The sequence below is a fragment of the Peromyscus leucopus genome, chromosome 10, assembly GCF_004664715.2.
Source record: "Peromyscus leucopus breed LL Stock chromosome 10, UCI_PerLeu_2.1, whole genome shotgun sequence".
NCBI lineage: Eukaryota > Metazoa > Chordata > Mammalia > Rodentia > Cricetidae > Peromyscus > Peromyscus leucopus.
Genome location: NC_051071.1, coordinates 51168171 through 51184694, shown reverse-complemented (window position 1 = coordinate 51184694; position 16524 = coordinate 51168171).

Genomic DNA, 16524 nt, shown 5'->3' with positions numbered 1-16524 from the left:
GAACCACCACTGCCCAGCCTAAGAGTCTGTTTGTTGTTGTTTTAAGAATCTGTCTTTAAGTTACAACTAGTTAAGGACAGAACCCATATTCCCACACCTATTCTCCTGACTTTCTACACAGACATCCAATCCTGGGCTTCACTCAATTCTTTTTAACACACATCTATAGAAGGAAGTTCCGTGAACTCTGGTAGCCTGTTTATATGTGGTAGTAGCTGCTGCTTCATGATAAACCTCTACCCCCACCACCCCCGACTCTGACATTGACAGTGTGAGGAGATGCTCTGAGTGATTTCATCTATGTCATGCTCTTCGCTGCCTAAGACCTGTTTCTCATATGAATATCCTAATTTCCTGGGAAGTGTCCCCGCAGGACCCAATACCACGTCAGCAGTTTCCAGCCCCTTTGAATCTACCCCCGGCACTGTTCTGCTAAAGCTCTTTAATATGGGAAATTTAAAATATTTGCTGACTTTGATCCCCAGGTACCTATCATGCAGCCACATAATCAATTTGTGGCCAATCTTGCATCCTTCACTTACTGCCTCCTCCTGAATTACTCTGAAGAGAGTTCCAGACATTCTATCATTTTGTTTACAGATATTTTCACTTCTATTTTTCTGAAATGTAAGGTCACTTGTTGGTTGTTTTTGCTCTTTTGGGGGGCCTGCCACCCAGCTCCCAAATAAATTACTCACAGAGGCTTATTCTTAATTATGAATGCTCAGCCTTAGCTTGGCTTGTTTCTTGACAGCTTTTCTTAACTTTAAATTAACCCATCTATCTTTTGCCTCTGGGCTTTTCCTTTTCTATTCCTGTATACTTTTCTTTATTTCTTACTCAGTGACTTGCTGTGTAGCTGAGTGGCTGGCTCCTGATGTCTTCTTCCTTCTTTGGCTACTTCTTCTCTCCTTCCAGATTTCTCCTTCTATATATTCTCTCTGCCTGCTAGCCCTGTCTATCCTTTCTCCTGCCTTGCTATTGGCCGTTCAGCTCTTTATTAGACCATCAGGTGCTTTAGACAGGCCCAGTAACACAGCTTCAAAGAGTTAAACAAATGCAACATAAACAAAAGTAACACACCTTAAAATAATATTCCCCAACAGTTACTTTAACAGTAACCATAACATCACAATTTCACCTAAACATATCCAAATTAAACTTATTATCCTCTAGTGTCCATTTCTATCCCATCTCACTTAAGCTTTGCTTACAGTTTGCTTGAATTAGGAGCCCGGGAAGCTTCCCCTTGGTTGATATTCTCTCAAGTCTCTTTCAGTCTAAGGTACAGGTTTAGTTCCCTGGAGTTCACCTGTGAAGAAACAGTCCCTTGGCGTGAAGTCTGGATTCTGCTGATTGCCTCGGGTGTTCTTTGGCCAGTTTCTCTCTTGCCTCCATTTCCTGAAAATCCACTTGTTACAATTTTCTCTTTATGGGAGAGACCCTTCCTCACTAAACTGAACTCTCCAAGGACAGAAACACTGTTTTATTTGTCTTTGTCTACTCAGAATCTAACACTGTAAATCTTCAATAAATAAATTCAAAAATGAGGAAATCAAGGGGCTGTTGGTCTTTTCCTCTGGTTAGAACCAGGAAGACTTTAGAGTGAGGTTGCTGGTGGTGGTTCTTAATTCCTCCCTTTCTTTTCTGGGGACCTCAGGCAAGTCCTTTAATAGTTTTTGGCTTCTATTTCCTTATTTCTAAGGTAGAAGCAATAATCATGTATTAGTCCTAGTTCTCTAGAGAGATAGAGCCAGTAGTGTGTGTTTGTGTGTGTGTTTATAAATGGACTTCCTCCATGGGCTTACACAACAGGAAGCTGGGTCATCTAAGAACGGCTCTCTCCACGCTGGAGAGGCAGAGAATTCAATCATTGCTCAGCCGAAGAAGCTGGACTACAGAATAATAGAGACCAGCGATGAAGTCCTAGTCAAGGCGTTTGGCCTGCAAGCTCCCTGCAGAGCTGCTGGTGTGAGACCGACCACACGGGAGCTCTGTGGAAACTGGAGTTTCATGTCTGTGGGTGACAGCGGCAGCCAGAGACACCCCGGGGGAGGACCTTCCACAGGCTCAAGTCTCTTCTCGATCTATTGTGTCTGGTTCTCCAGCCTCCCGGATGGCCCTTCAGCATTCACGGTAGGCCCTTGGCCTGGCCCGCTTGATCTCGGATGTGCCAATCCTGTCTGGGAAAGTGTTCACAGACATACTCAGACGCGTCCTGGACCAATGGAGAGACTGCCGTCCCTCCAGGCAGTCAGGCTGACAGTCAAGACTAACCGCCACAGTTCACTTGTCAGCTTGCCACCAAACCTATTTCCTTATGCCACATGTCACCCCCAAATAAAGACAATTAGCAAAATCATAATTATGCCCTATGTGATATAACCATGACATACACAACTCTATGTGATATAACCATGACATACACAACTGAAAACATTAATGCCTTCTCCGGGATAAGTGACAGTATTTAAGTTATATCTTAATATATATATATATATATATATATATATATATATGTATTATAACCAGATATAACTTAAAATTATAATATAGATGTAATAATATCTGTCTGATCTTAGGTTGTAAGGTAAAGGAATATCAAAGAAAATAAGGATATCAGCATAGTATATATGTATATATGTACAAAGATAGTCTTAACAAAATAGAAATAAACACTCATGACGATTATAACTTTTGATCCTGTAATTGGCCACATGACCATAATTGGTATTTATAACTATCTTTTCACACTACCCAATCAGGATTCCTCCTGCCTCCCAGAAGCACCTCAGCTGGCTTTAGCGCTTCGTTGTGTGATATTTTGATTGTATTCTGACAACAAAGCTTGCTTGGAGACAGAGGCGGAGCGAGCCACTAGCTGGCTTTTGGATGGATGACCTACGTCTTCATTCCTGATGGTTCTGGACCATTTGTCATTTGCCTGCCTTGGGTTTGTGCAGTTTCTCATGGACGGCCACAACAGGATACAGCACAGAATGCCCGACCGCTCAATGTCACCGTTTCGTCTGGTTGTTTGACTTTCATTTCTGTCCCGGGAATCAAACCCAGGACTTTATGAGGTCTGGCAAAATGCTCTACCAAGCTTTCCCCATTGTTATTGTACTTTTAAACCACGGGTTGATGGTTTTTGTGTGTATACATGCGATATATATGTGGTCTATATTTCTGTATGTGTTCAGGTGCATGGGCACACACGTGTGAATGGAGACCAGAGGAGGACGGACACTGGGTATCCTGTTCTATAATTTCTGCCTTCTTCCCTTGAGATAGACCTTCTCACTGAGTCTGAAGTTAGGCTGGCAGCCAGAACCCATCTGTCTCCAACCTCCACAGTTCTGAGGTTACAGATGTGCAGGGTGCCCCTCCCCGCGCCTCCCTCCCCCCATTTGTTTGTTTGTTTTATTTATATCTCTAGCCTCCACAATTCTGAGGTTACAGATGTGTGGAGCTGGCTTTCTCCCCCACTGACATACATCTATTTGTTTGTTTGTTTATTTGTTGGCTTGTTTGTTTATGGGAGCACATGTCATAGAATGCACGTGGGGATTACAGGACAGCTTGTGGGAAATGGTTCTCTCCTCCCAACATGTGGGTTCTGGGTACTGAACTCAGGTCTCCAGACTCGGCAGCAAATGCCTGTACCTCCCGAGCTCCCTTGTTAGCCCCATGCTTAGCTTTTTATTTGGGTACTAGGGATTTGAACTCAGGTCCTTATGTTTGTACAGCAAAGGCTCTTCTTACCCACCAAGCCATCTCCCAGTCTTTACCCATTATGTTAGAATGTACTCATTTTATTTAAAACAAACAAACAACAACGGAAACCTAGCTGGGCATGGTGGCGCACGCCTTTAATACCAGGGAGGCAGAGGCAGGCGGATCTCTCTGAGTTTGAGGTTTGAGGCCAGTCTGGTCTACAAAGTGAGTTCCAGGACAGCCATGGTCACACAGAGAAACCCTGTCATGTGGGTGGTGGTGGTGGTGGTGGTGGTGGTGGTGATATAACCAAACCCCAAAACCCTGCTAAGAAGCATGTGCTATTTCCCCCCCGGGCACGGCTACATTCCCCAGGCTGTGGTGTCATCTGGCTCAGGTGTCCTGGGTCACAAGAGCTCATCATTTCTCCCTGCATGTGATTTCATCTCAAACGGTTTTACTCATCACGACCTAAGAGCAAAAGGCCTATGTGCGCAAGCACATTTGCGCACACTGACACCTGGGAGACACACAGGCATGTACTCACACAGCTGCGGTGTGTGGCAAGCTGTACTGTGGAGGTCTGCGTAAGAAAAATGTTTACCCAGTGACGAAACTGCTTCAAAACACATTTTCAGCACACAGCCCGTCATTAAGCGAGGTGACCACGCTTAAAGAGCATCCTGAATCATGACAGGTGGCGAGGCATGAAGTGGTGTCTCAAGTATTTGTTATTTTTTTTTTAAATGGAATCCATTTGTAAGTTACTCTAATTTAACTTTTAAAAAATAATTAAAAGTGCTGCTAGTGTTTGGGGTTTTTTGTTTGTTTTTGTTGAGAAAGAGTCTCTCTCATGAAGCCCAGTCTGGTCTCAGATTCACTTACAGACTGAGTGCCCATCACCTTCAATGGCTGGTCGTCCTGCCTCTACCTCCCAAATGCCCAGTTTATCGGATTCTGAGGTTCAAACACAAGCACTCTTGCATGCTAGGCCATCACTTCTCCCAACTGAGTTCCATTCCCCTTGCTGTGTTGGAGATAGCATCTCCCTGTGTAGCTCGGGATGGCCTTGAACTCACTGCAATTATCCCACCTCCACCTGCTGAATGCTGAGATTACTGTCTCAGGCTGCCCCACCTGGCGTAATTGACCTTTCCGTAATGACTGGCTTGCACAATGTCGAAAGTGTGCTAGTGCGTGCTCAGGAACAAGAAGGAGCCACCAGCAGCATAGCCCTGGCCCTACGGGTCACTTTATCCAAAAGAGGCCTTCACCAATCTCTTTTCTATTTTAGTTTCTCTTCCAGCAGTATATTGTTATGTATTAAATCTTTCATCATGGTCCAGCTAGTTATCAGCATTGTGAGTTGGCCACTGGTACAGTATAGAAGCCACTACACAGAGAAATTCTCTTCATCAGTAGAATTGTATGTGTTGCGTTAGAAATATGGCTCAGGGGCTAAAAGCGCTTTCTCTTCTCCAGGACACACACTGGGGAGCCCATGACTACCACTAACTCCATCTTGAGAAGATCTGACCCTGTCTTTTGGCCCCTGTGGCTCATACACTCATGTGCACATACTGGTACACATAATGAGATATACAATAAATCCTTAACAAATTTAATAAATAAAATAAAAGTATTATTTATCTTTCCTCCTTTTTTTCTGTGTCTCGAGTATACAGAACATACTGAGCTCATTATAGGTAGCTGATAATGTTTGCTGAAGTCGTGTAGGGTTCACGAAGAAGAAATTAAAATAGAGTAAATAATATACAGGTGTAACTCTTAATTTTTCTAGTGAGCAAAACTCTCTGAATTCAGCAAAGGAAAATGAAGCTGTTATCATTATGTTCTCATGACCTAATTCCAAGGCTGATGAGAATAAATAATTCAATGACAGCTCATTGTCAGTAGCCATCACTGGCCACAGACCACAACTCCAGGAGCAGTGCAGGATGCTATTCCGTTGCAGCCTGCTCCAGCATGCAAGCGGTCTCTGTGCCAGTGATAAATGATCCAGGAACAAGCTGATTCTATTACTATACCCATTTCCATGACATTCTTAAAACTGACTGATTTCTCTCACTGCTTATTTTAATAATTTGCTTTTCAGCTCCTGCTAGACTTTCTGGTTATTGAAATCTAACTGGGGATGTAGCATGGGGGTAGGACTTGCCTAGTGTGCACAGACCATGTTTGATCTCCAGAGCTTAAAAGAAAAAGGAAAATTAACCCCTTGTCTGCTTCGTGTCTCTGCAGAGATATTTCCTCTTTCTTCTCTTTCCTCCTAAGGAACCCAGTTGACAGCAACCCCTTCCCCATGGGTGTCTGCCAGTCACAACCACCCCAGGACAAGAGACACACTCTCGGCAGCACCCTGAGTCAGCGTCAGTGGGTCCTTTGGCCTGAGGGACCGGGATGTTTCACAAGCACTAAGGATCTGGGAACTCAGAAGGGCACTGCTGTAAAAGTGCTAAGAAGTTAGTGTCTGTTTGGTCGGTCAGAGCAGTATCCCAGCCCTGTGGGAACAGGGGGAAATCCTGTGTGGATGCTGGAAGGCACAAAAACAGGCACATCTGGCCTGCAGTCCACAGGCTGAATGTATCCCAGGATGGCGATGAATGCAGTTCAACTTGTTTGTTCCGTACTTAAAACTGTCACACAGCAATGTCAAAAGATTGGACACCCCTGCTCTCAAAGTGTCGGGGTTTTTGTTGTTGTTGTTGTTTTTTAATGTACTCCTATAAATTGCTGTAGAATCCTAGCAGGATAGTAGGCACTAAGGTAAGTCGTACTGCTCCAAGTGGAGCAGCCTGGTCCAGTGTGGCCTCCCTCACCCACCAAAATGACATTGATCCTTCTCATTCTTATTTCTAAGTCTATCTGTGTTCATGTAGAATTCATGCTTCATGAAACTAACAGTGTTAAAAAGGAGACATGCCCAGACTATTAAAAGAAACTCTAGCTTCCAGTAAAATGATCTGCCAGGACTGGAGAAACAGCTCAGTGGTTGAGTACTTGCTGTTCTTCCAGAATATCCAAGCTTCGTTTTCCAGCATCCAGGTCAGGCACCTCACACCCATCTAATGCTCTGACACCCTCCTCATGCGACATGTGCCAGGTTGGTCTCAAATTTGCTAAACTTGCTTTGCAGCAGAGGGTGAGCATGAACTGCTGATCCTCCCTACCTCCATTTCCCCAAATGCTGGTATTACAGGTAAATGCTATCCAGCCTTAGCCTTAAGGTTTTTGTGGGTTTTTTTTTGGCGGGGGGTGGGGGGAGATGAGACAGGAGCACACTTTGTATCCTTAGCTGACCTATAACTCACTATGCAGTCCAGCCTTGCCTTGAATTTGTGAAAGCCACCTGCTTCTCCATCCTGAGTGCCGAGATCAAAGGCATGCCTCGCAGCCTTTGAAATGCTGTTATGTTTAACTTAAGAAAGTGTAAATGCAAACACCATAGCTGCCATCTTGAAGGAAACAAGAGATAGTTTACTCTGGAATGCCCTTGAGTGACCGTGGTTCAGAAACACAGATTTGGGTGACCCCAGATTCCATGTTCCTGAAGTTTTCAGCTTTACAGAACAAAGAAATGTATAGATTAAGGCAAATTTAAAATACATTGGTGGGGACATCAGAGGCGGTTACAGCAAGATGGGGGAGCTTTGCTATAGGCCTCAGATCCTCTCTGTTGGCATAATTAACGTTTGCTAGTGGTCAGTTAACAGATTCCAAAAGTTTTTTGTTTTTGTTTTTGTTTTTTTCCTCTTAGTCATAAGACAGTTAACAGACAGAGGTGGGCAAGGAATGGCTGGATGTTCAGAAGGGCTAGAATTAGCCCAAGATAAGGTATTTAGTCTCTGGATCTACAGTGTTCCAATCTCTTCACAGCAATGAAGTTCTAATCAGTCATTCTCTGCAGACACAGCTTCTTTCCTGGAATTATTGTTCACCAAAGAAAAATTTTAAACCTGTTGTCTTTCCCATTATAATTACTATTCAATTTTCTTCTAATCCTAGTTTTCTCTAGTGGTTTAAGTTTTTAACTCCTCTGCCATTTCCACCTGTTAGAGCCCCTTAGGAAACAACAGTATTCCGTTCCCTAAAGATGTGTGGAGCCACCCTCTGGCCTCTGTGAGCAGGAGTCCTTAGCTCCTTCTTAGCCATAAGAAAATCAGATTGTTTCTCCACACACCATAAAAGTTTTTACTGGTAAAATGTTAATGGTTGGCATTGCAAAATGTCTTTGGACAGAGATAAAGATATCAGCAAAAAGCACCCGGGGAAAATGCCTCTGGTTCTTGGCTCCTGGTAATTGTCAGGTCTGAAAAATACTACATCATAGTGTTACTTGATGAAATCTTATCAAAACATGATTTGATGAATGTAATTTCTTCATCCAGGCTTCTTTTCAAATTAAAGGCTTAGATAACTTTATGGTTGAACACCTGAATAATTAAAGGTTTTCAGCAAAGTTAATCTTATTTCTGTATGACTGAGACACTATTACATCTCAATGCTCACTTATGTTTGGATATAAGTAGGTGCTTTATTCCAGTCAGATAACTCTAAGGAAATACCGCAGAATGGGTAGTTTAAATCACAGAGATGGATTTTTGGAAATCCAAGATCAAGGTGGATGCTGACTGGGTGTCTGCTGAGGACCCTCTTCTTCTTCTTCTTCTTCTTCTTCTTCTTCTTCTTCTTCTTCTTCTTCTTCTTCTTCTTCTTCTTCTTCTTCTTCTTCTTCTTCACTTCTTTTCTTTGGTTTTTCACGAGACAGGTGCTCTATCCTTCTGTGTAGACTTTTGTTTTTTGCTGTTTTTTTTTTTTCTGTGTGATTTCATTGTATAAAAAAAATGCCTGGTCAGCTTGCCTGCAAGCATCGCAGCGGGGGGGGGGGGGGGGGCGGCACACGCTAAAATCAGCACTAAAAAGTAGACCTGTTCAGACACAGCATGGACATCTGTGCCTGGCTCTCGCATGATCGTGTGTGAGGACACGCAAAAACAACCCAATGCTCTTTCAGAGAGTAGAGCACTATTGTTGGCCACTTCGCTTTTTTTTTTTTTTTTTTTTTTTTGTTTCTCCTGTCCTCAAAGAGCAGAAGGAGCCAGGTGTTTCTCTGTTTTTTCATGCAGGAGGATGGAAACTTAGACTGCTTAGCATGTTCCAAGTCCTAGGATGCTTAGGGAGGCCCTGTTTCTAAAACAGCAACCAGAGCTCTGCACATTGGCCTCCACTTCTAAAACCATGCTAACAGAAAGATAGAGATTTTGGAACAAAGAAAATGGGGCAGCTGGGTCATAGCACAAAATCCTGTGGGTGGAGGGCAGGGGACAGCAGCCTGAAGTACCGAGCTCTACTTTGCTGTTGAGAACAACGAGAACTAAGACAGAACCCCCAAGGAGCCATGTGCCTCTGGAGGTGGAGGTGAAGACAGGCCTAAAGCCAGAAAGACTGGTGGGAATTGTGTCTGAAAAGGGAAAGGGGGAAGTGATGTCATTATATTTTAATTTCAAAAAGAAAAAAAATGAAAAATTCATACTGTTTTTATCATGCATTGAAGAATAAAACTTGGTAAGAACTGATAGATATCTAGAAAGTTGATTCCACCCCAGATTTCTCGATGATTTGTTTTCCAGAATGCTGTGGAACTCTGTCTGGAGGCCATGACCTTCTAAGAAACACCAAGAGCTCCTGATGGCCATGAAGGTTCCTCCAGTGAAGTGGAATCATGTGGAACAGCTGAAAAATGATCCCTTTAAAGGATGAGAACCACTGCACTTTCCATCACCGTATGCTTACCCTTTTCCAAATAGTAGCCTCTGTTCACCTGAGAAAGTAGAGTTGGAGCAGATTAAAGCTCTGGCACAATTAAATCTATTTCTCTTTCCCTTTTCCTCCCTTCCTCCCTCCCTTTCTCCTTCCTTCCTTCCTTCCTTCCTTCCTTCCTTCCTTCCTTCCTTCCTTCCTTGTTTCCTCTTTTGACAGGGTCTCATGTAGCTCAGGCTGGCCTCAAACTCATTAAGTGGCTGAGGTTGACCTTGAATTCCTGATGCTCCTGCCTCTCCCTCCCTTAGGGTGGGATTACGGGAATGGACCACCATACCTAGTTTATGTGGTTCTGGGAATTGAATCCAGGGCTTCTGCTTGCTAGTCAAGCATCCACCCGCTGAGGTGCATCCACAGCCCCGGCCATTTCTTGCTTGATGCCTTATAGTTGTCTTAATTATTTCTTTGGTCTCTGTGACCAAGGATCTGACAGAAACAACTTCAGGGAGCAGGGGTTTCTTTCTGTTCTTGATTCAGGGCACACAGTCTGTCACAGTGGGGAAGGTATGTTGGCAGGACCTGGTCTTGTCCATGTTGAGCAGAGTGTGAGGCTGCTCCCTCACACACCTTCACATCAGGACGCAGAGGGAGCTCAGGCTAGAAGTGGAGCCAGCCGAGACTGCTCGAGGCCGTCCTTCACAGCGATGCCTCATGTCCAGAAGGTTCCACAGTCTTCCAAACAGTGCCAGCAGAGCCTGTGGGAATATTTTATATTCACACTATAATGATGATTATTTTGTCATCAATGTAAAAACTGGTAGTGTCTGAGGATTTCAGTGTTTTTCTTTTCTTATTTGCCTTTTTTTTTTTTTTTTTTTTTTTTTTTTTTTTTTTTTTTGAGATAGGGTTTCTCTGTGAAACCTTGGCTGTCCTGGAACTTGCTCTGTAAACCAGGCTGGACTTGAACTCACAGAGATCCACCTACCTCTGCCTCTAGAGTGCTGGGATTATAGGTGTGTGCCACCACTGCCTGGCTTTCGGTATTTTTCTTTAGACATGCTGTTTTTCCTCTTTTTAGAGGCTAGAAACAGCGTGCACAGCAGATCTTAAACTGTCTATAGACATCTTGTTGAGTGAGGACATGCTGAGCATTGTTGGGGCTGCCAGGCTTGGACCAATTAGAAAGTAGTTTAGGTCTCATCTCAGAGGATATCAGAACCAGTTCCAAATCTTGAGTCAGTTACCAGTTTACAGTCACATGATAGTTATACCGATGACATTCGGTTCACCTGATTTTCTAAGAGACCCTCAGATGGTCTCAGCCAGATGAAGTCTCTTCTCCACCCAGGAGTGAGGCAGCCCAGGCATGGGCTTGGTCAAGATCCCAGGGAGGATGAGGTGTGGGCATTCAAGGGCCCTACTGGCTGAGATTGCTAAGGTTAGCCAAGGTCAGCCAAGCTAACTGCCATCCGTGTTACAAATAGTTGAAACTGTGGCACTAGCTTTACATATAGTCTTAGAGGCACAGAAAGTAACATAGTTGTCTCTATGGAGTCATCTGACTTATGTCTCTTGTCTCTACGGTGAGAACATGGAGCCTCATACTTCTCGGATAGGAATGTAGAGTAGAAGTTTTCCAACCACCTTGGAAAACACCGAGATTAACAGTGTATTTCCAGCAGCAGCGGTTCTGGTGGGAGTGTTTCATCTACTGCGGTAATCTGCAAGGCTCACTGCCAGAGAGCCAGACAGTAAGGTGCACCCGACACCCGGGAGATTATGACTACAGCTGTGGTTGTTGGGTAGACAACATGCACATGAACGAGTGTGTTTGTGGTCCAATAAAACTTGGTCTATATTTGCATTTAGCATTTCATGTCATTTTTGGCATGAGAAAAAGCATTTTCTCTTTCCAGACATTTGAAATGTAAACACTGGGCGGGCAAGATGGCTCTGTGGCTGTAAGTGCTGATGACCTGAGCTTGATCATTGGATCCACTAAAAGTTGTTGGATTCTAAAAGTTATCTTCTCTGTGTAGTTGTTGTTGTTTTTATTCTTTGGTGGCTGCCACTCAGCTCACAAATAAATACATGGAGACTTATTCTTGCTTATGAATGCCTGGCCCTTAGCTTGGCTTGTTTCTGGCGAGCTTTGCTTAACTTAATTATCCCGTCTACCTTTTGCCTCTGGGCTTTTATCTTTCTCTATTTTATATACCTTTTTTACTCTGTGGCTGGCTGTGTGGCTGTGTGGTTGTGTGGCTGTGTGGCTAGGTGACTGGTCCCTGGTGTCCTCTCCTCCTTTTTTTTCTCTTCCTCCTTCTTTTCTCCTCTCAAGCCTTGATTTCTCCTATTTATTCTCTCTGCCTGACAGCCCCACCTACCCCTCTTCTGTCTCGCTATTGGCCATTCAGCTCTTTATTAGACCAAGCAAGTGTTTTAAGGAGGCAAAGTAACACAGATTTACAGAGTTAAACGCAGTGTAAAAGAATGCAACACGTCCTTTGCATCATTAAACAAATATTCCACAGCATTAACAAATGTAACACATCTTAAACTAATATTCCACAACACCTCACTTCTGCAAGCATGCTATGGTATGTGCATAAATGTACTTACACTTGCATCATACAAGTAAACAATAATAAATAAAAATTAAAAAGTACTCACATATATGTAAAATAACTCTCAGCCATGGGCTACATAGAAGCAAGAAGGGAGATGTCTTACCCTACAGATTGTAGTGAGCTGACCCTTGTCTTAGGATTGCTGTGCAAATGCACTAAGAGGGTCCTGTAGGAAGCTTGCTGTTACTTGTAACAGTAACAGCACAAAAAGTTTATCACAAGCACAGGCCATAAATGGTAATGTGTGATGAATCCATATGATGGAATACCTTATGGCATTCAAAATACAAGAACTTCAGACAGCTCCATGTGTCAGTACGGTTGGATCTCAAGCTCTTTATATTGATCCCGAAGTCAACCATGGAAGAAATCTTACAGCACAACACAGCTGTATTTAGGCTTGAGCTTGACAGAGGTGAAACTAAGCAATGGAAAAGTTATAAAACTAACAGAAAGGAAAAAAATTGTAAAAATCAAGGAAGTGGTTCACTAAGGAAATAGGAGTAAATGTGACCCTTTGAGAGACGAACACAAAGGGCTTCCATGCTATTGGGGTTTACTCCACATTTTACCATATCCTCTTTTGTTTAGTGTGTATCCTTTACAATACACACTAGACTCTACCTTTGGGCTACATCTCCAGTCATGTGCTTCCTAAATTTAATTCTGGATTTCCTGGCTTTTAGGCGTGCCTTTCCTTCTTGTTTTAAACTGCATGACTCAGCAGAAATAATATGCTAATTAATATACATTTTATTAAAACTTACTTTGATCTTTAAAAAATTGCTACTAAGAATTTAAAGTTGGGGGCTGAAGCGATGGCTCAGAGGTTAAGAGTACCGACTGCTCTTCCAGAGGTCCTGAGTTCAATTCCCAGCAACTACATGGTGGCTCACAACCATCTGAAATGAGATCTGCTGCCCTCTTCTGACCTGCAGGGACACATGCAGGCAGAATACTGTATACATAATAGATAAATTAATCTTTAAAAAAAAAGAATTTAAAGTTAATGTACAGCCTTTTTCAGATTAGTTTAGGTTTAAAGGCTTAGTGGATGGGTTTTGGTTTTACAGGAAAGGGTGCCCTCTTCAGGCACCATGTTTAATGTTGCTAAAAAAATTTTTTTTCAATAGAAAATGTAGAGTTAAAAAAATTCCAGAAACTGTGGGATGACATAAGAGGCATTGTGAGGCATTCTGTGTCTTAGCCAGTTCAGAGTATTTTTAGAAAATTTGAGAAATAGACATTTTTTCTCTTTCTATATAATAATATTACTTAATTCAAATTAGAAAACTCCCCATTTTGGGGGGCTGGAGAGATAGCTCCGTGGTTCAGAGAATGGACTGCTCTTCCGGAGGAGCCGAGTCTGGTTCCTAGCACCGAGTCTGGTTCCTAGCTACCAATGTTTTTGCCTGTAATTCGAACTGCAGGTGATCCAACACTGGTTCCGTGGGCACCTGCTCTTATATGTACATAGCCACCCCCCTCCATAATTAAAAATAATAAAATAGGTGCTGGAGAGATGGCTCGGCAGTTATGAGCACTGACTACTCCTTCAGAGGACCTGGATTCGATTCCCAGCACCCACATGGTAGCTCACAGTTCTTGCTAACTCCAGTTCCAAGGGATCCCATGCTCTCTCCTGACCTCTTCAAGCACCAGGGATGCATGTGGCAGACAGACAAATGTTGTGGAATATTATTTTAGGATGTGTTACATCTGTTTATGCTGTGGAACATTTGTTTTTATGATGCAAAGATGTGTTGCATTCTTTTATGTTGCATTTGTTTAACTCTGTGAAACTGTGTTACTGTGCCTGTCTAAAACACCTGATGGTCCTAATAAAGAACTGAATGGCTAATACAAGGCAGGAGAATGGATAGGTAGGGATGGTAGGCAGAGAGAATCAATAGGAGAAATCTGGGAAGAGAGGATGAAGGATTGAGAAAAGAAGGAGCTAGCCACACGGCCACACAGCCAGACATGGAATAAGAAGGAAAGAAAAGATATGCAGAAACAGAAAAGGGTAAAAGCCTAGAGGGAAAAGGTAGATGGGATAATTTAAGTTAAGAAAAGCTGGCAAGAAACAAGCCAAGCTAAGACTGGGCATTCATAAGTAAGAATAAGCATCCATGCGATTTATTTGGGAGCTGGGTGGCAGGCCCTCCAAAGAGCCAAAAGAGTTAAATAAAACAACAGCAGATATATACTCAGGCAAAACACTTACATACATTAAATAAATAAATTTTTTTTTAACATTTCATTTCTATTTCTTTAGGTACATGAACCCCAGTAGGCTCTTCCCCTGGTAGGTAAAAGCTACAGCTGTGGAAGTGCTCCTGTGGGACACTCTTTGGCCCACCATGACACCAGGAGAGAGAGGCTGAATGAATCTCTTTCACACTGGCAACAGCATAGATAATCTTACAAGGATTTCAGACTTCTGTTTCTATTCTGAGAGGAAGCATCTGCTTGGCTCTAAGATCTTACCCAGCCTGATTCCGGTTAGCCTGAACATTTAGCACACACCTTCATGTAAATGTACATGTGCAGTATATGGAAATGATTGAAGCAGAAATTACTGGTTAGTCAAGAACTGAAACGAATTTAGTTGAAGTCATGGCAACTGTAGTTTAAAAGCAATCAATGGATCTATTTTTTTTTCCCACCATCACAATTCAGTTTAACAGCATTTGCTTTCTTTGTTTACTTGTTTAGGATAATTATTATAGCTTTAAATGAAACAAAAATATTTATTTCCCTGTATCATCTTGAAGCAATATTGTATTAAAAAGTATTCTATTTATTTTCAGCTTCCAGATCTTGTGCACTTGAGGTTTATGAGATAGTCCTGGGAGTTAACTAGACATTGTGCTCTGCACCAGCCACTGACAGCTTCAGCCCATCCAGCCAGCCAGCCAGCAGTAGCTTTTGGAAGAGACTCCCTTCCCCTTAACTTCTGGTCACCATTACAGCCATGCCAAGGAGGGAAGGAAGGGAAAGGAAATAAAAGCAGGTAATGGGGTATAAAGAAAAAAGGAATAAAGAGAGTTGGTGTTCAAAGAGGAAGCGCAAGAGTTTGTTCCAGAAATCAAAATGCTGGCAAGTGGGTGGTTAGCAGCCGTGTTTAGGTGGGCGCTATGTTACTTTTCCTCCGAGACTATTTTTACTCACCTCAGTTAGAGAGGAGAAAACTCCCACCAAAGTCCACCTTCATGAACCAGTACGTTTACTGGAGCTACATGAACACAGGTGAGGGGTTACTTTCCTGAGCATGGGTGACTAGGGCACCCGCATCACGGAAAAGCCCAGCGTGGTCAAATCGTCACCAAAGCTGCCTCGATGGAGTCCCCTGCACAAAGGACAGGCAGCAGCCACACCGCTAAGTCTCCTCCTCTCTCCAGCTGCTGTGCGCTGTTTACATAAACTCAGGGACGGGCTCTGGAGTCTGGTGAGTTGATTTGTGAGTTTCCTTCGTCCTGCAGATTTCTTCCCATTCCTCCACAAGGAAAGGCTTCGGTCTGGTGGGAAGAGCTACGCAGCAGCAGCCACAGTGGTGCACTGGGCGGCTTGTGCCACATTCCAGGGAAAACAGGAAGAAAGGTGGGGGTCCGTGCCCCAGATGCTGTACCGATGATCTACAGGGCTATCAGGGTAACAATGCTGACGTCCTTTTAAGCTATAAAGGGTGAAGCCGGAAGTCATATGAAACAACTTCCAGAACATGCTGAAATCCTAAAAGCAATGACACAGAAACTCCTGGTTCTTTAGAAAATGAAGAAATCTAGTCTGAAGGTATTGGAGACCGCGATGAAGGGACCGGTGATAAGGAAGCCGAACTGGGTGTGTTACAGTCCGAGTTTCCCAAGGACTGTCTTACAGTTGGGATCTTGGCCTTGAACTGTTAAGAATAAAACTCCATTTAGCATGGCTATAGCTTGTTGAAGCAGATAGATTTATTTTCATGAAAAAATGTACTTAGGATATTGTTTGAAAATTGAAGATCCCACACGATCTTCAGCGACACATCAACACTTTGCTCTTTATATGTAATGGAATGTGGAAGTAAAACATTCACAATATGCGTGGTCCACAGGGAGAAAAAGCATCTTTTCATTCGTGACTCCCTTGTTTCTAGTGAGTGATGTTTTGCATCAGTTATTTGCCTCCTAGTCATCAGGGACTATAGTAAGCCTTCACGCCCACACATCTGTTTGCAGAGACTTTATGTTCTAATTATCCAGATGTTCTGCTCAGAGTTTTCGTCAAATTTAAGGCTGACATAAATATGCATTTGGAATTAGAGAGAAAATATGGTATTTCCTATATTTATGTAGCCATGTGTAATTTAATGTTAATTTTCGTATCTTACACATCTTTTTTTATGATTTGTATTGTC